Genomic DNA, 21077 nt, shown 5'->3' on the forward strand with positions numbered 1-21077 from the left:
TAAACTTTTGGCTATGAGACTGGACGCAGCCATGGCTGACATAATCTCCTCAGATCAAACTGGGTTTATGAGGGGTCGCCACTCTTTCTCTAATATACGTAGGCTTATTGGTGTTGTCCATTCTCCTGAATCGGGGGAGTCTCCTGAGGTTGTGGTCTCCCTCGATGCGGAGAAGGCATTCGACCGGGTTGAGTGGCCTTACCTATTTGCAGTACTAGCTAGGTTTGGGTTTGGGCCCAAATTTACATCATGGGTACAACTGTTGTATACCTCACCCAAAGCGAGTATAATCACTAACAAAACAAGGTCTGGGCTCTTTTCTTTATCCAGGGGTACCCGGCAGGGTTGTCCCCTCAGCCCACTCCTCTTCGTTTTAGCTATTGAGCCACTCTCAATTATGCTCAAGACTTCACAGAGTTTCAAGGGAATTTGTAGAAAACAGCTGGAACATCGGCTGTCCCTGTATGCGGACGACTTATTACTTTACATCTCGGACCCAGTATCATCTATCTCCAACATTGTGAGTTTGCTAAACCGTTTTGGTAAATTCTCAGGATACAAGTTGAACTTCTCAAAGAGTGAATGTTTTCCAATTAATAATTCTGCGCTCCAAATTACAGAAACTGACCTGCCCTTCCCTCTTGCTAGAGCAGGATTCAAATATTTGGGAATTAACGTGACACGTTCTTTTTCTGATCTGTTTGAAAAAAATCTCCCCCCTCTGCTTAATAATCTCAAACGTGACCTGCAGAAGTGGAGTGTCCTAAATTTATCTTTAGCGGGTAAAGTAGCATGCATTAAAATGAACGTCTTGCCAAGATTTATGTATTTCTTTCAGAGTGTCCCAGTTTTTCTCCCAAAATCATTCTTCAGACTTATTGATAAACAGCTATCCTCATTCATGTGGGGTAATAAACATCCTAGAATCAGCAGGCGCTTCCTTCAGAGACATAAGGATGAGGGGGGTATGGCTCTACCTAACCTGTTGTATTATTACTGGGCAGCAAACCTACAAAAAATAGTCTGTTTACTCCATCAACCAGATGTTGACTGGTGTCAATTAGAACTGAATGCATGTAAGCCATCATCATTCCCTGCATTAGTTACCTCAAAGCTTCCTCTCTCTCCGAGGCAGCATTCGTCATGCCCAGTTGTAATCTCAACTCTAAAAATATGGTCACAATTTAGACAACACTTCAATATGATAAACTTCTCTATCTACAGTCCCATATGTGATAACCATGTTTTCCCGCCATCCTTATTAGATCCTGTCTTTGCCCATTGGCGGAGAGCAGGCTTAAATAAATTTAGTGACCTATATATAGATGGAATTTTCGCTACCTTTGATGCTATTTCCTCTAAATTTAGCCTACAGCGTTCCTCCCTATTTCGATACCTCCAGATCCGTGACTGTGTTCGTAACAATAGTCCCTGCTTTCCTAATTTACCCCCAAAAGGAGGTATGGACATAATCTTGCAAACTCCAACACAAGATAGGGGCTTAATCTCCAAAATTTATAATAGCATCTCATCATTCAATACTGTGAAGCTCAATGAGATCAGAGCAGAATGGTCAGAGGAAATTGGAATACACATCTCTGATGAAACTTGGAACCAAGCACTACGTAGAGTAAATGGGTCAACATCATGCGCTCGACTTGGACTAATTCAGTTCAAGGTCCTTCATAGGATCCATTACAGTAGAGCCAGACTCTCAAGGATTTATTCTACAGTGAGTGAAACCTGTGCTCGGTGCCACATAGCTAAGGCAAACCTAACTCACATGTTCTGGACCTGTAACAAACTGTGTAACTTCTGGTCCACAATTTTTCAGATCCTTTCTGAAGCTTTCGAAATAAGTATCCAACCCAGTGCTGAATTGGCAATATTTGGAACTCCAGGGGAGGGGATATCATTAACACATGATTTTAAAAATGTACTAGCTTTTTCAACTCTCCTCGCCCGAAGAAGAATATTATTAGCGTGGAAATCAGAACACCCACCCAAGGCTTCTCTTTGGTTGAAAGATCTGTCCATGTTCCTTAAGTTAGAGAAGATCAAATTTTGTCTTAGAGGTTCGATCCAAAAATTTTATAAAACTTGGGCCCCTCTATTGTCTTATTTTGAAAGACTGGATACCCTCCCTCGAGCCTGAAAATCACATAGGAGCCAGCTCTGCTGTAGTTGCCTGTCCCCCCAGCCCGGCGGCTCCTTGTGAATCTGGCTATCGATAGTGATTGTCAACCTGTGCAGTTTTAAATATCCATGTTCTGTCTTGATCTGTGTACCTACGCTTGCGCGGACGCCTGTTTTACATGCTGTCCATGTTTCTGTACTCTGTCTTAGTCCCCTGGGTTTTTCATGATTGTGATTCCATAGCTGTATAATTATTAATTTTTTTTAATTTTTTTTTTATTACTTTATTTTGCTGTTTCTTTTGTTTGCAGCCGGGTATGGATGGATGGGGAGGGGTAGGGGACAGAATAAACAGAAGGTAAAGGAAGAGACCACAGGATGGGGAGTGGGAAGGAGGGGAAAAGGGGGGAAAAAAAAAAATGTCATGTTTACTTTGTCCCTGTGTTCAATGTACTGTTGTGGATAGTTGACTAAATAAAAAAATAATTAAAAAAAAAAAAAAAAAAGAAATAAATCTGCTCCACCATTGAAACGTTAGAGCAGGGGTGGGCAATCCTGGTCCTCGAGGGCCGATGTCCTGCAACTCTTAGATGTCTCCCTGGTCCAACACACTTGAATCCAATAGCTGAATCACCTCCTAAGTGCAGTCAAGTTCTCCAGAATCCTGCTAATGACCTCATTATCTGATTCAGGTGTGTTGAAGTAGAGACACATCTAAAAGTTGCAGGAGACCGGCCCTCGATCCTTGGAGTTGCCCACCCCTGCGTTAGAGCAACAAAGACGCTTGCAATCCGGTTTAAACAGAAAAAAAAAAAAAGGCATGGCGGGCCACCAGGCTTATAATACACTGGGGGAAACCCTGGATGCAGAGAGACTCCTATTACTGCAACCCAGAAAAGGATTTAGAACGAACTTAGAATCCAGAAAAAATTAGTCCAGAACAGGAACATTTATTTTTTTATTATTACTTACAAACTGTGGAGTTACAACTAAAAACCAGAGATCAGGCCCGAAACCTGGGAGTAGTGATGGACTCTGACCTGAACCTCCAGAGCCACATAAAGACAGTTATAAAGTCGGCCTTCTATCACCTGAAGAACATTTCCAGGATTAAAGGACTAATGTCTCAGCCATATCTAGAGAAACTCATCCATGCGTTTATCTTCAGTAGCATTGATTATTGCAACAGCGTCTTCACAGGTCTGTCCAACAAATCAATTAAACAGCTGCAGCTGATCCAGAATGCTGCTGCTCGCGTTCTCACTAAAACCAGGAAGATAGAGCACATAACACCAGTTTTAAAGTCCCTACACCGGCTCCCTGTAGCTCAAAGAATAGACTTTAAAATACTGTTGTTAGTTTACAAATCACTGAACGGCTTAGCACCACAATACATTAAAGACCTGCTGTTGTTGTATCAACCTTCCAGACCTCTCAGGTTCTGGTTCTGGTTTGCTCTGCATCCCCAGAACCAGAACCAAACGAGGTGAAGCACCTTTCAGCATCTATGTACCACAAATGTTGAACAAACTTCCAGAAAACTGTAAAACAGCTGAAACACTGACTTCGTTTAAATCTAGACTAAAACCCCACCTGTTTAGGATTGTATTTGAAATGTAATCAATTACAAATTTATTGATGGAACTTTACTTAATGCTGTGTTTTGATTGTTGATTCTATGTTGCGTTGTGTTTCTGTGTTTGTAATGATGTAAAGCACTTTGAAATGCCTTGATGCTGAAATGTGCTATACAAATACAAAGCAAGTCCAGGTTGAAAGCAGACTGAACCTCCCTAGAGGCAGCAATAACCTCTTCCTCTGTTGTCTTTTGGTCTATGCAAGCCTGCACTTGCAAAATTACCAGCAACCCAGTGTGACAACATTCCAGTTCAACTCCAGGAACACAAATTCACTGGAAAATACATGGGTGTTTGGAGATACACACATGCACACAATGTAATAAGAGCTGAGGAAAACTACTGCAATCATCCAGGGTTTAAGAGATTAAGCTGAGATAAAACTGGAGTCTGCACTCTAATTGAAAAGGGGATCTACATATAAGTTAATTCAAGCTGCAGTATACAACTTTAATTAAAAAATACGTTTTCTCCATATTTGTTAAAGCTGTCACTACGTCGTGACAGTTTGTTATGAGACAGATAATCTGTGAAAAGATCAATCTCCTCCACCTGCTCCCTGAACTACTATTACTGGTTAAAGTAATGCAACGTTCTGACCAAAACAAAAAAATCAGAACCTGGAGGAGGGTCTTAGTGCTGTCAATCAACCTCATTCACTCACTAATGGTGCTAATGGTGGAGAAACAACTTATCGTTATTGCTAGCTACAGCATAGTACAGAGCAAGGGGAGGGAGGGAGCAGCCACATGAGATAGTGATTGACAGCACTAAAACTCTCCTGTCACTGATTGGTTGTTTCTAGATAGCACTGGGAGAAGGCTGAGGAAATAAATTTTTCACAGATTATTTATATACCATACTGTCACAACATAATGACAGTTTTAACAAATATGTAAAAAAAATATTATTTATAAAGTTACATACTGCAAACCTGTAAAACCTGTTGGAGTCTGCAAAAGACCTGAGACTGGGACGGAGATTTATCTTCCAACAAGACAATAATCGCAAACATAAAGCAAAATCTACAATGGAATGGTTCCCAAATAAACGTATCCAGGTGTTAGAATGGCCAAGTCAAAGTCCAGACCTGAATCCAATTGAGAATCTGTGGGAAGAGCTGAAAACTGCTGTTCACAAGCGTTCTCCATCCAACCTCACTGAGCTCCAGCTGGTTTGCAAGGAAGAATGGACAAGAATTTCAGTCTCTTGATGTGCAAAACTGATAGAGACAAAACCAAGCGACTTGCAGCTGTAATCGCAGGATAAGGTGGCACTACAAAGTATTAGCACAAGGGGGCCGAATAATATTACACACTTTACTTTGCAGTTTTGTATTTGTTGAAAAAGTTTAAAATATCCAATAAATTTGGTTCCACCTCACGGTTGTGTCCCACTTGTTGATTCTTCACAAAATAATACAAATTTTAGATCTTTATGTTTGAAGCCTGAAAAGCAGCAAAAGGTTGAAAAGTTCAAGGGGAACAAGACTTTCGTAAGGTGGTGTGTGTGTGCCACACATGAGGTCGCGTTAACGGAATATTTTCTGTATTTGACAGGTTATTTTTTTAAAAGACCAGAAAATTTAAAGGTCTTCCGTCATTTGACAGGTTATAATTAACACCCCTGACTGGTGCACATTGGCAGACATTGTAGACTCAAAGATTTCATTGCAGAGGCAACTAAAATCAATTAATAAAAAAATCCTTTCTGAATATCGTCTCAATAACTCTACTGGTTAATGGACTCATCTCATGAGTCTTTCGGTCTGGGAACTGACAGGGTGTTGAAGAGTTATGGACAGGACGCTTTGGAGCGTCTGGTTCAGGAGCGCATTACAGACCTGAGAAAACTAAAGAGAATACAATATTGTGCTAATCTATTTATAGTCTAAACAGAGGAGCCGACAGTTTATCTTGGGGAAATAAAGAAAGGTGCAGAAGTTATTTAGACCATAACATGCGCACTGCGCTGCACAGCTGATGCGGACGCGACTCCGCCGCTGCAAAGAATTAAACTGAACTCATCAGTTTCAACAAATGGAGCTGGAAGACGTTACCCTCCCATGCCCAGAAGGAGAGCGGCGCTCAGGAGGAACGCGGCAGACATAACACCTGTCCATTTCGGGGAAGCGAAACCACGCAAAAAAAAAAAAAAAAAACATCGTAAAAGTATATATATACTGTATATATACAGTATATATACTGTATATATATATACACACACACACACACACACACCCATACATACCATAATCATGGTTCATGGTTTCTTTCGGTCCTATATGTTTGTAGTGTGCAAAGAAGTCATTAGGGTGGAGTAAAGATGGAACACAGTAGGGAACGATGAGAGCAGCCAACTCTGTACTAGCAATGCACGATGTATACGTTACACAATGGAAATTTGGTCAATGATAGAGATCTGCAGTCTACGAGCAGTAATGCTTGTTGATGATGTAACTGTGCTTTTCATTGTAAACCAAATCTTTGTTATCTACTTTTTTGCACTCTGGTCCTGTGTATATATTTTTGCACCAGGTGGCAATGTCAGGAAGGGGAAAATCTCGTACTATTCAGAACGCAGCTAAAGTCATGCTCACAGGCCTCGGCTTCTTTGCCGCTAGACCCATGTGTCGTAACCGCTCCGACTCAGATGAACCCGGACGCCGATACTCTAAAGCTCCAACTACTGTCTTCTTTGAAAGAAGATATCGCCGACATTATTAAGAAGGAGCTTCAAGAGGTTCTTGGAGATGCGTTGTCATCCATTAAAGCTGAGGTACAAGCCGTGAAGACGCATCTAGCAAGTGACTATGCTGCTACTGATGCTAAGCTGCTTAAGCTAACGGCTATGGTGGGGGACGTGGAGGAGGCGCTCACGGGTTGCACTGATGCAATTGCCGGTGTTCTATCAGATAGCCATACATGTCAGAATAGCATACATATGGTAAGAGCGCATGCGCACGCATGCGCATTCTGCAGGAGGTCCGCGATATTGAGAGGAGTCGTCAGCTTGTCATACGCGAGAAGAGACACAATAAAAAGTAAGTAAATAAATTAAATTTAATGCTGCTGCAGCTGCAGTAAACTACAAAACACGCCCTGTTTAAATTCACGTCCCCCAGTTCCTTGATATTTTTGGGTTGGATAACATGTCTGCTAACTTGGATAGCATGTCGTGTATGTGATATGTTAACCTGAAAAGCCTTCATGTTCCGGAGTAAGACAGGGAAGTATACTGTCCTCTCACCTTTTTAACATCTACATAGATGAACTTAATGTTGGCATCCACCGTTACCAACATTAAATGAATCAGACGTATGAAAACGCAATTTTTACTCACACTGAAACTGGGGCAAAACCAGTGTTTCACTTTTGAAACAAATCCTTATCTTCATTAATGTATATGAAAAGCGTTCATGTTAATTTTGTTTTTATATGTGCTTTACATTTACACATATTTAGTTTATGCAAATTGAGGTTGTTTTTGGAACATGAAGGCTTTTCAGGTTAACAGATCACATACACGAGTACAGCCACCTGGGTTATGTATTAGTCACTGTCAGTGTGACTTTTGCCTCAATTAATAAAAGACAGGAGATGTTCTTGAGTCACTTGAAGTCCCTGTGTTCACCAGGCGTTGCCAGGAAGGACATGGCATCCACCAGTGTTGTCAATAAAAAATTGGGATCTCTCAATTGCATTTAAACTCGCTGTTGTGTTTTCTGCAGTATTTCAAGAATTGCATTGTTGGATGCACATGCATAAATATGTTGATTACAAGGTTTTTTTGTATTAAATCGGAATAAAAAAGGATGGATATGAAGAAGCTTTCACTACAAACTTTTTTTAATTTATTTTAATTTTGTATTTCTTGTCCTAAGAGCTGATATTTCACAGAAATGTCATATTATTGCAGCACCAGTTGGCGTGTTTAGTAGCAGGAGTAGGTGTGTTTTGTTGTGTACGCAGCTGCAGCAGGGTATTATTATATATTGGAACAATTTGCAGTGTCTAATGAATTGTCTTGTTTAAATGCTTGTTGATGCAATTTGCATGTTTTCTTGTGTCATTTATAGCAAACATGGAGTGCAAATGGGGGGAAGTCTTCAGTTTTATTTCTGAAGGCTCCTACCCATTGACACTCAACAGAGGGCAGAGGCAAACTTTAAGAAAGTATGCCGAAAATTTACCATCCATGGTAAGGTTTTTGTATCTTAAATAAACATAACATCTTTAACTACAATATTGACATAATATGGTCATTGTTTTAATACAGCTGGTGACCTATTCTATGGAGCCTTACCCGAAAGAAGGGCCATACGGTCCAAAGAAGAGGCCTGGAACCTCTTCAAGGAGTTTCATGCATCCCCCATGGGAGGACACACTGGCATTGTCAAAACACGCATTGCCATGTGTTCCCGATTCTATTGGCCTGGTATGACAGCAGACATTGAGAAATGGGTATGTAACAACATAGTTAGCAAAATCTTTATGGTCCAAAGTGTCGTAAAACCTATAAACTGTAATGTTGTAAAGGTGTCTCAATGTGACCGGTGCCAAAGAGTTGGACCTCCCCTCCAAGTTGTCAGAGAACTTCAGTGCATAAAGGTAACCATCCACAGCAATTCATGAAGTTTACCACCTCTAGGACATTGTTGCTGATAACATTGTTGTCATCCCCAACAGGTGTGAGGGGTGTGGGAGCTGATCGGAATTGACCTGACAGGTCCCATGCCCCTGACAACTTGTGGCAATCAGTATATCCTGACAGCTACAGATTACTTCTCTAAATGGGTGGAGGCTTTCCCTCTCAAGACTAAAACCGCTGAGGAAGTCTGCCAAAAATTATGTTCTATATTTTACCGGCACGGCTGTCCTCAGCGTATTCTCACTGACCAGGGGCGAGAATTTGTGAACACAGTAAGCCACATTTAATACTACATATATTTTTGTGAAGCCTCAGTATATGTAAAAGGTTATAATAATGTGCTTCGTTGTTGTTTTAGATGAACAGTAGACTCTGTGATCTACTTTCAATTCAAAGAAGCATCACTGCCGCCTATCATCCTCAAACCAACGGCTTGGATGAAAAGACAAATGACAACATTAAGCGGTAAGAAAGTTATTAGAAAACTTACATGTTTTTTTGTTTTGTTTTATATCTTTTAATAGTTTCTTTTCATTGCAACATCTTTCTGTAGGCTTGTATCAATATACAGCTTCTTATAGCTATGACATACCATAAAAAATGCAACACATAAGCAACTTTTACAAATTGGAGTATGTTCTTAGAACATGTATGAAACTGTTCTTCTAGGGCACTGAGAAAACTAGTCAACGACAAGCAAGATGACTGGGACATGTTCCTTGAGGCCACTTTGTTTTCCTTAAGGTCGAAAACCCACACCACCACGAAATACTCGCCATTTTTTCTGATGTATGGCAGAGAGGCTAGGTTTCCTTCTGAAGTTCCTGTTGACATGCCGGTACGATTCTGTTACATTACATGGGTTTGTACTGTTTTTGCATGGAAATCCGAGTGTATTAAGGTTTTAAGTTTGTACATCATGTTAAAATTTCAGTACTTCCTCAAAAACATACCTGCATTAGCCAACACAAACACTACAGTCTTCCAGATTAGTAGGAATGAGTAATCTGAAAATAACAGGTGAGACTGAGTTATCCCACAGTCTACCTGTCAGTGACACAGTTATAAAGGCTGAAGTGAAAAATGTTGTTGGAAAGACTTGCTTAAGGGGGTGTGTCTGAAAGACTTTCAGCTTGGTATATACATAGAATCCAACTTCAAAGTTATCACATGCAGCTGTGATTTCAAGTCTAGTTTCTTTTAATTTCAGTTTTTTAACTTAACACCATTTTTATAACTACAGAGGCATTGGTGATTTTGGCTGGTAATTGCACTGTGTACCTGGAAAATACTTAATTCCTCCTCTACATCAGACATTCTGAACTTTCTTAATACAAAGTTTGATGTCTTGTTAGTTATATTTTGAATGTAAATGTGTTTGTGTTTTTACAATACAGTTGTCTTCTGTAGTCCTACCAGAGGACTACAGCCAAATTATTAAAGACAGAGACAACAGACAGGGGGACACAAAGATCCAGGTGGAAGAGAATGTCGAACTGGCTCAAAAAAAATGAAAAAAGCTTTTGCAAACCGGGCACAAAAAAATTCAAAAATTTAAAGTTCACAGAAGGGGAGGAAGTTCTTCTATTCAACATAAGAAAAAGGGGTAGGAAAGGTGCCAGGATGGATTCAGACTACTCTGGACCTTATTTTATCCATAAAGTGATAGGGAGCACTGTGATGTTGAAAACAATGGCCGGAAAAGTCCTCAAGACAAAGCATAGCATGAGTCGTCTGAAGCCATATAACAGAGGCAATGAGGGACAAAATGCAGGTGAGGGTTTCATCTCAGGTGAGAAGTTGAATGAAAGGGAGACAGTGACTAGGTACACAGGCAAAGCAGAAACCCCACTGCAGACCAAGACAGACGGTCAGGTCCATGGCAAGGTCATCCAGTGCTTTTCCCTGTTGTCTCCCTCTCGTCCTCAATCTCCCCCTGCCAAGTTCTCTCGGTTGTCTCCCCCTAACCCTCCAGTGAAGTCTCCCCCTCCAGTGACCTCTCCCTCTCCCCCTCCAGTGACCTCTCCCTCTCCAGTGACCTCTCCCTCTCCCCCTCCAGTGAAGTCTCCCCCTCCAGTGACCTCTCCCTCTCCCCCTCCAGTGACCTCCCCCTCTCCCCCTCCAGTGAAATCTCCCCCTCCAGTGACCTCTCCCTCTCCCCCTCCAGTGAAATCTCCCCCTCCAGTGACCTCTCCCTCTCCCCCTCCAGTGAAATCTCCCCCTCCAGTGACCTCTCCCTCTCCCCCTCCAGTGACCTCTCCCTCTAACCCTACCAAGTTGTCTCAGTTGTCTCCCTCAGCTCATTCTAGGATGTGTCAGAGTCCTATTCAGCAGCAAGGTGCAGTAGTCACAAAGTTTTCTAGTTTTCTGTTCCGGCCTGTTGGTCATGGGTTCTGATCGGTAGATCAATTTTTGCATGTTGGTTCAATGACCTATTCCTGGTCTTGTCTGCAAAACTTCCTCTGAAGTTGTGTTGCTTTTTTCAGATGTATAAGTTTTTAAAAGAGCAATTTCTGTTTTTGTTGCAGTAGTTCAACTTTGGTCTTTGAAAGACTCAGGGCAAGTTGAAGCCCTTGTTGGCCCATATAAATTGTATGACACATCTTTTAGAACACTCTGTGGACATGGCTGGCTGTCAGATGAAGTAAGACTCCATGTTCTGGGAAGTTTATATTTTCACAAGGCAGTCCATCCAGAAATTTATGGGTTTTTTTTGTCAAACAGGTTATAGATGCATATTTGTATGTGACACTTCAGAAGACCAAGGTACAACATGTTTTAAGGTTAAATTTAATCCACTCTTTGTAGTTTCACATATTTCTTTGAAATTATATTACATTTCAGATACCTGTATACAGAATGGATGCAGTAATTGCATCTTCTGTATTTCATCTTGGGCAATATCGGGCTGTTCAAAAGGTAATTATTCACTGTTAAATCATCTTAAGAGAATGAATGCAGATTAATCTTATTATTTGCAATTTCAAAAGATGGTTTTACCTGAAGCCTCCATTTGGATGTGCCCTGTAAATGTGGGAGGTCACTGGCTTTTGGTGGTATGTAAAATTTATTTATTTAACTTTATTTACACATGAATATGTCTATATGTCACAATCGGATGTTCCCTGGGCAGCATGGGAGGGTGACAGAGGTTGTCTGTCTGTCTGTCTTATCTATCTTCCAAACATTCCAACAGATTGTCGTGATGAATCACCAAGAGCTAGTAGTTATAGACCCTATGGGGGAACGAAACAATGTATGACAGAAAGCTTCTCCGTAACTGGAGGTGATCTGATTCATGTCTTTATCATTCAGTCATTATGTATTTTCTTATTGTTACAATGTCCTATAATTAAATATTTCTGCAAATGCACAGAAACTTCCTAAAAGCAAAAGGTGCTGGCCGGAGAAGCTGGAGTGTCCGCCATATGCCGCATATGCTGCAGAAGGACTCCAGCAGTTGTGGGGTCTTGGTTTTGAAGGTACAAAGAACAGATGGAATGTTTTGAAATCCATGGAATTATTACATTAAAATGCATAATTTTTTCAGTTTGCAGAAACATATGTTCAAATGGGAGGGCTGCAGTCAGTGCAAACAGGACCCAAAGACATATCCCAAGCCAGACTGCACATCGCTACCACACTGTATCAACATCAAGGTGAAAGAACAATTACAGAGAAGTCTTGTTTTCCAGTTTGCTGGCTGAATGTTCGGAGATTTATAGCTTTGGACAGCTATGATTCTAAGAAGTTTTTGGTCAGAACACATGAAATTTTATTAATGTTGGGTATTAAGAACCAGTTCCACTGTTCAGGGAACTGTGGAAGTCTGTGTGAAACCTGTTGATCTGTTTTGTTAATATTCTAACAATCAAAAACACAAGATGGCTTAGGAGCATATCACCAAATTTTTCATTCCAAACGGAACAAATTTTCCCTTAGGCTATACCGGAACAGTCCAAAGCATTAAAAAAATCCAAAGATATATGACATACTAAATTGCAGTATTTTCTGTTATGTACTAGTATAACATGATGGCTTGTCAACAGAATATAAAGAGGTAGTACTTGACTATTTTTGGTAAAGTACACTCTAAATGCCTTTATTTGTTCCCAGACAAGGTGGAAGAGTACTGTGTGGAATGCAATATGCTTCACTGTAATGCTTCAGAGAACATCATTGACATGGTAAACAACTAAACTGTACAACTTAACGCTTCAAACACATTACACTTGCTAACTCATAACTGTTTTCTTTTTCTGTCCACTTCACAGATACAGTGTGACTGCTGCTCAAGGTGGACACACAAAGAATGTGCCACAGACATGGGTGACATGTTCAAATGTAAAAAGTGTAACTTAAATTAAACAGTTTTACCCCACCAGTGACAGTGTGGATTATTAAAAATACAGAAGTAAAATGTTCTACATTAAATATAGTACATCATACAACTGATGTCATTGGTATTAATCAGGAAGTCATACAGTGGCTAATAACAAAGTGTATGGCAATCCGACAGGTTAAGAGATGCATCAGGAAGTCATACAGTGGCTAATAAAGTGTTATTACATTAGCAGCTTTATGACGATCTAACACCGTTTTAATAAAGATGATTAAATATAAAATATGGTGAAATTGCCGTTGTTCTGTCAGATAGCCATACGCTGTCAGGATAGCACACATGCAGTCAGTACGCATGCCCGCGCATGCGCATTAAGAAGTCCGACCGTCAGTGGAGTTGTCAGTTCAGCATACGCAACAAGTTATGACGAAAATAAGTCATTAAATTGTTTATAATATGACATAATATGATAACTAGATAAATATACATGCGTTGTCATGGTTTCAAAGTGTATTTAAAGCAGGTCTGGCTGCAGCTGCAGTCAATTACAACACAGGCCCGTGTAAAACTCATTAACCTACTTAACCGCTAAGTCAGGATGCCATATAACTGTTAATAACAAAGTGTATGATGATCTACGTCATGATTCTATGTTGCTGATTAAATAAAATCATATGGTAATGACAACGTATACATGTCTGAGCTAAGCGTATGACTATCTGACAACGTATGCTGATCTGACAGATATAGCCATCAGTTTGTCATACGCGTATGACGATCTGACAACGCATGGCTATCTGACAGAACACCGGTATGAAAACTACTCTAGAGCAGCTTACGGCTAAGGTCACCATGTTGGAAGACAAGTGTGAGAACTTAAGAGTCAAGATCGCGCTGCAACAATATCAGGATCATCGGCGTGGAGGAGGGCGCTGGCTCCTGCTCACCTACCGCCGTGGCTGCGCTACTGAAGGAAGCGCTCGGGCTGGAAAAGGAACCGCTGGTGGACCGGTCTCATCGCTCTCTCCAACCCAAACCCGGCGAACGACCTCGAATAATTGTGTGCAGGCTTCATTACTACAGTGACTGTCTGGACATTTTACGTCGTGCGAGGGAGCGCCAGCGGATTAAAGTCGGACCCGGGACTATATCGATTTTTCCGGATCACACTGCTAAGGTTGCCCGGGCTCCAGCAGCCTGCAATGAGGTAAAGCGGCTACTTCGTGGCATCGAAGGGATCAGGTACGGACTTTCCTACCCAGCGCAGCTGCGCATTACTTACAATGGAGTAGTAAAGGAGTTTACTGCATCCGACCGACGCAAACCAATATGTTCAGACTTTGATTTCTGAGTGATCCCTATTCGCTCTTAATGAGCCCTGGTCATAGACTGTTAGGGTGAATATATAGTTCTTAACTTTTAGTCAGAATTTAGGCTTATTTACATCACTTGGATATTAAAGATATGGTTACATCCCGTTCAGTTTAGAAATTAATAATGCTCGTGAGCATCTATACTGATGTTTATTGTTATGTAGTATTTTTCTCCATTATATAGGGATTTTAAGGTTCTCAATCTTGTTGCAAGATAATAAAAATAATCTTAAAGTAGCATAATAATGCACATACTAGTATTCTAATTTGGAGGTTGGTGGGGGTTATTAGCCAGTTCTTGTTAAACACACTTCTGTATTTGTTCGCTCTGCTTTATCTCCGAGTTCACATTTTATTGTAAATTACTGCCGTGTATAACACTGCTGTCTCCATTGTTCTGTTTTTATGGAGACTTTGGGTGTTGCTTTGTTATGGGTTTATTTTGGGTATGGGTTGTGGGAAGGACCATTTCAGCTCTTTATGGTTGTTTTTATTTTTATTTTCTTAAATGGTTAATACCAGTGTAGACCTCTGTATTGCAGGACCAGGCACTTCTCTTCGTTTCATTAGCTGGAATATCAAGGGCATGAGTCACCCTGTTAAAAGATCAAAAGTTTTTTCCCACCTCAAGCGGTTAAAACCTTCTGTAGTGTTTTTACAAGAGACTCATCTTCGCATTAAGGATCACAACAGGTTACGTTGTTCTTGGATGAATCAAGTTTTTCATTCAGATTTTAATTCCAAATCAAGAGGAGTAGCCATTTTGATTAGTAAAACAGTACAATTCTCGCCCACTGACGTTATAGCTGATAAATATGGCAGATATGTGATAGTTGCTGGAATATTAATGCAGAAAAAGGGTTTTCTGGTAAACATATATGCTCCAAACATTGACGATGCTGAGTTTGCAAATAGATTATTGAGTAGCCTCCCGTTTTTGGATTCTCATTTGGTAATTTTAGGGGGTGACATTAAGTTGTGTCATTGATCCAGAGTTAGACCGATCTAATCCCCGTAAATTAACTAAATCTTTAATGGCTCAAGCATTCTCTGATTTCATGAGGCAGAGTGGTCTTATTGACCCGTGGAGATCCCGAAACCCAACCAGTAAAAAATTTTCTTTTTCCAAAGTGCACCACTCTTATTCCAGAATTGATTATTTTTTTATTGACCAGGCTCTCAATTAATATGTAGTTTTCTCTGATTATTTGAGTATAATGATATCAGACCATGCTCCATTATTATTAGATATTCAGTTGACTTCTTACAAACGTAGTCGACCGCTGTGGCGGTTTAATTCTCTTTTACTGGCAGATGAAGAATTTTGTGACTTTATTTCTAATGCAATTGATGAGTTTCTGGTATTTAATAAGAATGATTCCACTTCTCATTCACTGTTATGGGAAACACTTAAGTCCTATCTCAGAGGACAAATAATTTACTACACATCTCTGTCTAATAAAAGACATAACTCAAGGCTTACTGAATTGGCAATAGTCATTGCTAAGCTTGATCAAAGATATGCCATAAGTCCCTCACCAGAATTATTTAAAGAGTATATGGGTGTACAGAGATTGATTTAATTTCTACCAAAGAAGCTGAACGCTTACTTTTACACAGTAAAGGTTCATATTATGAATACGGCGACACGACTGGTCGTTTATTGGCACATCAGTTAAGGCGTCAGGTCAACTCTCGTATAATACCTAGTATTCAAAATACCCAACAGGTAATTACAACCCACCCCACCGAAATTAATGACACTTGTAAATTATTTTATTCTTCTTTATATTCATCAGAATTCCCCACAGGTAATAATAAAATGGAAGAATTTTTTCAAAGTCTTTCCATTCCTGCTATTGATATGGATACTGCCAGGAGCATGGATTCTTCACTCAGCTTGGTGGAAGTAATAAATTCAATAAAAGCGCTGCAGTCAAACAAAGCCCCTGGCCCTGATGGGTTTCCCATCAAATTTTATAAAAAGTTCATAGAAAAATTATCACCACTATTATTGGCTATGTTTAACGAATCTTTAGAACGCAAGACTTTACCTCCAACATTAACACAGGCTACTGTAGTTTTACTTCACAAAAAGGACAAGGACCCAATTTTATGTGGTTCTTACAGACCATTGTCCTTGTTAAATGCAGATGTAAAGGTGCTAGCCAAGTTGGTTGCTTCTCGTTTGGAGAAGGCCCTCCCTTTGGTTATATTTGAAGAGCAAAATGGCTTTGTCAAGGGGCATCAATTATTTTTTAATACGCGCAAAACTTTTTAATGTCATCTATTCAAAGCATTCTTCTGATATGTCCGAAATGGTCATTTTCCTTGACACTGAAAAAGCATTTGACAGGGTGGAGTGGGAATACTTGTTTGTGGTTTTGAAGAAGTTCGGATTCGGTGATACATTTGTTTCTTGGATTCGTCTCCTTTATGCATCTCCCAAAGCCAGTGTCCATACTAATGATATATACTCAGATTATTTCTCTCTTGGGCGTGGAGCACGTCAAGGCTGTCCGTTGTCTCCTTTGCTCTTCATTATTGCAATTGAGCCTTTGTCTATCGCATTGCGCGCTTCTCCCTCATTTAGAGGGATTTTTCAGAATGGGACAGAATATAAATTGTCCTTATATGCAGATGATCTGTTGCTATATGTATCTAATCCCGCTACGTCTGTCCCCACTGTCCTGCATATCTTAAATAATTTCAGCTCCTTTTCAGGCTACAACTTGAATGTGGAAAAGAGTGAATGCTTTCCCATAAACACTACTGCCTGTGGTATTCAACATTCTGACTTTCCATTCAAACTCAGTCTCAGGATTTAAATTTCTTGGTATAAATGTGACACGTTCTTTATCTGGCCTTGCTTCTGCTAACTTTTCGCCTCTTATTACAAAAACTGAGTCTGATTTCCAGAGTTGGTGTAATCTTCCCCTCTCCCTTTTGGGTAGGATTAATGTTGTCAAGATGAATGTCTTACCTAAATTTATTTTTCTACTTCAGTCTATTCCTCTTTTTATGAAAAAATCTTTTTTGATTCCTTGGATAGGTTGATTACTGGCTTTATTTGGAATGGAAAACCTTCTCGAGTTCATAAAACATTATTGCAAAGATGTAAACTCAGTGGTGGACTTTCATTGTCTGATTTTCAATCATATTATTGGTATGCTCACATACAAAAAATTTGTTATTGGTTAAAATCGTCCAGTTCTCCTCGGTGCAAATTGGAACTATCTTCGTGTGCTGGGTCTTCATTATCTGGCCTAATTTTTTCTTAATTACCTATAAAACCCTCTTTATTCACTAATAATCAAGTTGTTCTTAATACACTGAAAATCTGGTTTCAATTTAGAAGGTGTTTTAAGTTTGTTGGTGCTTCATCTTTATGCCCCTTGACTAACAACCATTTGTTTCCTCCATCTCTTTCTGACCCATTATTTTCAGTTTGGTGTGATAGAGGTTTAAAACAAATAAGAGACCTATATACATCAGGAGTATTTGATATCTTTGCGAATTTATCTTCCAGATATAGTTTACCTGGTACGCATTTATTTCGTTACTTACAAATTCGGAATTTTGCCTCTAAATGTTTCCCAAATTTTCCTTTTATACTCCCTGAACAGCCCTGGGAAAAGATTATTGCATATTATAAACTTCAGAAAGGTATGATTTCAAATATTTATAGTTTTATTTTAAATCTAAGGGTTGATTCCAATGTCAAAATTAGACATGCATGGGATAAAGAGTTGGGAATCCAGCTGACTGAAGATCTTTAGGATGACCCCATTGACAGAATTCGATCTTCCGCATCTTGTGCTCCTCTTAGTTTGATTCAATTTAAAGTTGTACATAGGATTCATTTCTCTAAATCTAGGCTTTTTCAGATTTACCCGGATGTTGTGGATATATGTGATAAATGCAAAGGCTCCCCATGCAATCTTGGCCACATGTTCTTTCTTTGTCCCAAATTATACAATTTTTGGTCTAATAACTTCTCAATTATGTCTTCGGTTCTGAAAGTAAATCTGCAACCTTGTCCATTTGTTGCCATATTTGGTATCCTCAACCCTACTTTAGTACTAAGTTCTGCTCAAATGGAGATTGTTGCTTTTACATCTTTATTGGCTAGAAGTACTTTACTGTTACACTGGAAGTCTGATAAATGTCCCTCAATATCCCTCTGGGTTAAAGACATGATGTTTTTTTGAACCTTGAGAAAATCAAATGCACCCTTCGAGGGTCTACACAGAAGTTTTACCAAAAATGGTAATGCTTTCTTTCCTATTTTTCAAACTCAGAAGCTTTGCCCAATTGAAGGTGCCTGTTGCTGAATTTTGTGATGGTTATAAGTATAGGTAGTCATATCTGATGAATGATATATTTATTTATTTTCTCTTCCATCAGGTTGACTTTGAGCTGAGATGGGAAGGGGGGGGTCGTTTTTTTTTTTCTTTAGTTATATTGTTTAATTTTTCTTTTCTGTTGGTGGTGGGGGGAGAAAGGGCTCATACTGCTGGATTGTAATTTTTATTTTTGTGCAATGTTTCGTCAGTACTGAGTGTATTGATTAGTATGTGTCCATAGTGAGATGTGTATTGTGCATGTATGTATGTATATATATATATATATATATATATATATACACTGCCTGGCCAAAAAAAAAGTCGCCACCAAAAAATGGTCACACTCTCTAATATTTTGTTGGACCGCCTTTAGCTTTGATTACAGCCCGCATTCACTGTGGCATTGTTTCAATAAGCTTCTGCAGTGTCACAAGATTTATTTCCATCCAGTGTTGCATTAATCTTTCACCAAGATCTTGTATTGATGATGGGAGAGTCTGACCACTGCGCAAAGCCTTCTCCAGCACATCCCAAAGATTCTCAATGGGGTTAAGGTCTGGACTCTGTGGTGGCCAATCCATGTGTGAAAAAGATGTCTCATGCTCCCTGAACCACTCTTTCACAATGTGAGCCCGATGAATCCTGGCATTGTCATCTTGGAATATGCCCGTTCCATTTGGGAAGACAAAATCCATTGATGGAATAACCTGGTCATTCAGTATATTCAGGTAGTCAGCTGACCTCATTCTTTGGGCACACAATGTTGCTGAACCTAGACCTGACCAACTGCAGCAACCCCAGATCATAGCACTGCCCCCACAGGCTTGTACAGTAGCCTGTGGGGGCAGGCTACTGCCCCCAAAGGCACATCTGTATGATGCACCCATCATACTGATGCATGATGGGTGCATCACTTCACCTGCCTCTCTTCTTACCCTGATGCGCCCATCACTCTGGAACAGGGTAAATCTGGACTCTTCAGACCACATGACCCTCTTCCATTCCTCCAGAGTCCAATCTTTATGCTCCCTAGCAAACTGAAGCCTTTTTTTCTGGTCAGCCTTACTGATTAGAGGTTTTCTTACGGCTACACAGCTGTTCAATCCCAACCCCTTGAGTTCCCTTCGCATTGTGCGTGTGGAAATGCTTTTGCGTTCACAATTAAACATACTCCTGAGTTCTGCTGTTGTTTTTCTTCGATTTGATTTGACCAAACGTTTAAGTAATCGCCGATCACGATCATTCTGGATTTTTTTCCGACCACATTTCTTCCTGGAAGACGATGGTTCCCCACCATCCTTCCAGTTTTTAATGATGCGTTGGACAGTTCTTAACCCAATTCTAGTAGTTTCTGCAATCTCCTTAGATGTTTTCTCTGCTTGATGCATGCCAATGATTTGACCCTTCTTAAACAGACTAACGTCTTTTCCACGACCACAGGATGTGTCTTTTGCCATGGTTGTTTAAGAAATGAGGAGTTACTCATTGCATCAGCTGGGGTTAAATAACTTGTTGCCAGCTGAAAGATAATCGCCTATGCAGTACTTATCCAATAGGAGGCTTGTACCTATTTGCTTAGTTAAATCCAGGTGGCGACTTTTTTTTTGGCCAGGCAGTGTGTATATATATATATATATATATATATATATATATATATATATATATATTCATTTTTTGGCTCTAATAAAAAAAAAGAAAAGAAAGAAAAACCAATGTATTCCAGGAATTTCCTGTTTTGTTCCAATAAAGTGGACTGTATTCGCAAAAAAAAAAAAAAAAAGTCAGGTACAAAAATGTCAATTATCTGGACCCGGTTCACGTTTAAACTAGGGCTGTCAATGTCAACGCATGAGATAAATATTGCATAATGCAGATTAAATGTATTACCTACTTTGACCTACAAACCTCTCTTCCAGAGAGGGTCACCTAGTTACCAGCAGCACAGTCTTGTACTGCCATCGGCAATGCAGTCGCAAACGTGAATGAAAAGATGAGCAAAGAGAGTCAGACAGGTCAAATTGCTCAACAGCAATTTCACTTTAATAACACAGCGTTGACAATGATGAATCATCTTTCTACCAAAGCACAACCAGTTTATAGTCATCATTTCTTAATTACGTTTGAAACAAAATCATTATTTTAATCCCTCTTGTAACACTGGTCTCAGGAAATAATTTGAAATCATTTAGATGTAATGGACCAGTTGCTAGGTTAGGCAGGATTACAACAGGAATTAAGGTGAGTGTGAAATGAATTGGCTGGAAGCAGGAAATTAGTTAACATTTGTTGTTTTTGTTTAGATGAAGATAAAATAAAATCACATTTAGCAATAACAATAATAAAAAAAATATACAAAAATAATAGACCGACATATCAAAAATTAAAGCCCAGTCCTATTGAGCGTAATGTTTCATTTTGCCTTTTAGTTGTTGGTCAAGTCAAATTGTGTAAATGAGTTCAGCTCCTTTTGTCTTCCTGGTTTGTTACCACTACAATGTTCACACTAGAGAGAAGATGGAAGTTCTTTGATAAGATTTTTTCCCAAGATAAAAGAACACAAGTGTATTAAAGTAACTGAAAGGAGAGAAAAGGG

At 39.6% G+C, this 21077-nt stretch overlaps 1 protein-coding gene and 2 long non-coding RNA genes across 18 annotated transcripts in view; 2 read left to right on the top strand and 1 right to left on the bottom strand.

Moving 5' to 3' along the window:
* The window catches only part of camk2d1 (calcium/calmodulin-dependent protein kinase (CaM kinase) II delta 1), a 137932-nt gene that overhangs the window by 95203 nt on the left and 21652 nt on the right, over positions 1 to 21077 (bottom strand). The window lies entirely within an intron of this gene.
* Positions 7957 to 8448, top strand: LOC116732198 (uncharacterized). Its single transcript, XR_004341730.1, has 3 exons — positions 7957 to 7973; positions 8052 to 8236; positions 8312 to 8448. It is a non-coding gene; the product is annotated as an uncharacterized LOC116732198 (long non-coding RNA).
* On the top strand, positions 11668 to 12078 carry LOC116732199 (uncharacterized). Its single transcript, XR_004341731.1, has 3 exons — positions 11668 to 11709; positions 11800 to 11905; positions 11974 to 12078. It is a non-coding gene; the product is annotated as an uncharacterized LOC116732199 (long non-coding RNA).

This window comes from Xiphophorus hellerii, chromosome 14 (assembly GCF_003331165.1).
Source record: "Xiphophorus hellerii strain 12219 chromosome 14, Xiphophorus_hellerii-4.1, whole genome shotgun sequence".
NCBI classification, from domain to species: domain Eukaryota; kingdom Metazoa; phylum Chordata; class Actinopteri; order Cyprinodontiformes; family Poeciliidae; genus Xiphophorus; species Xiphophorus hellerii.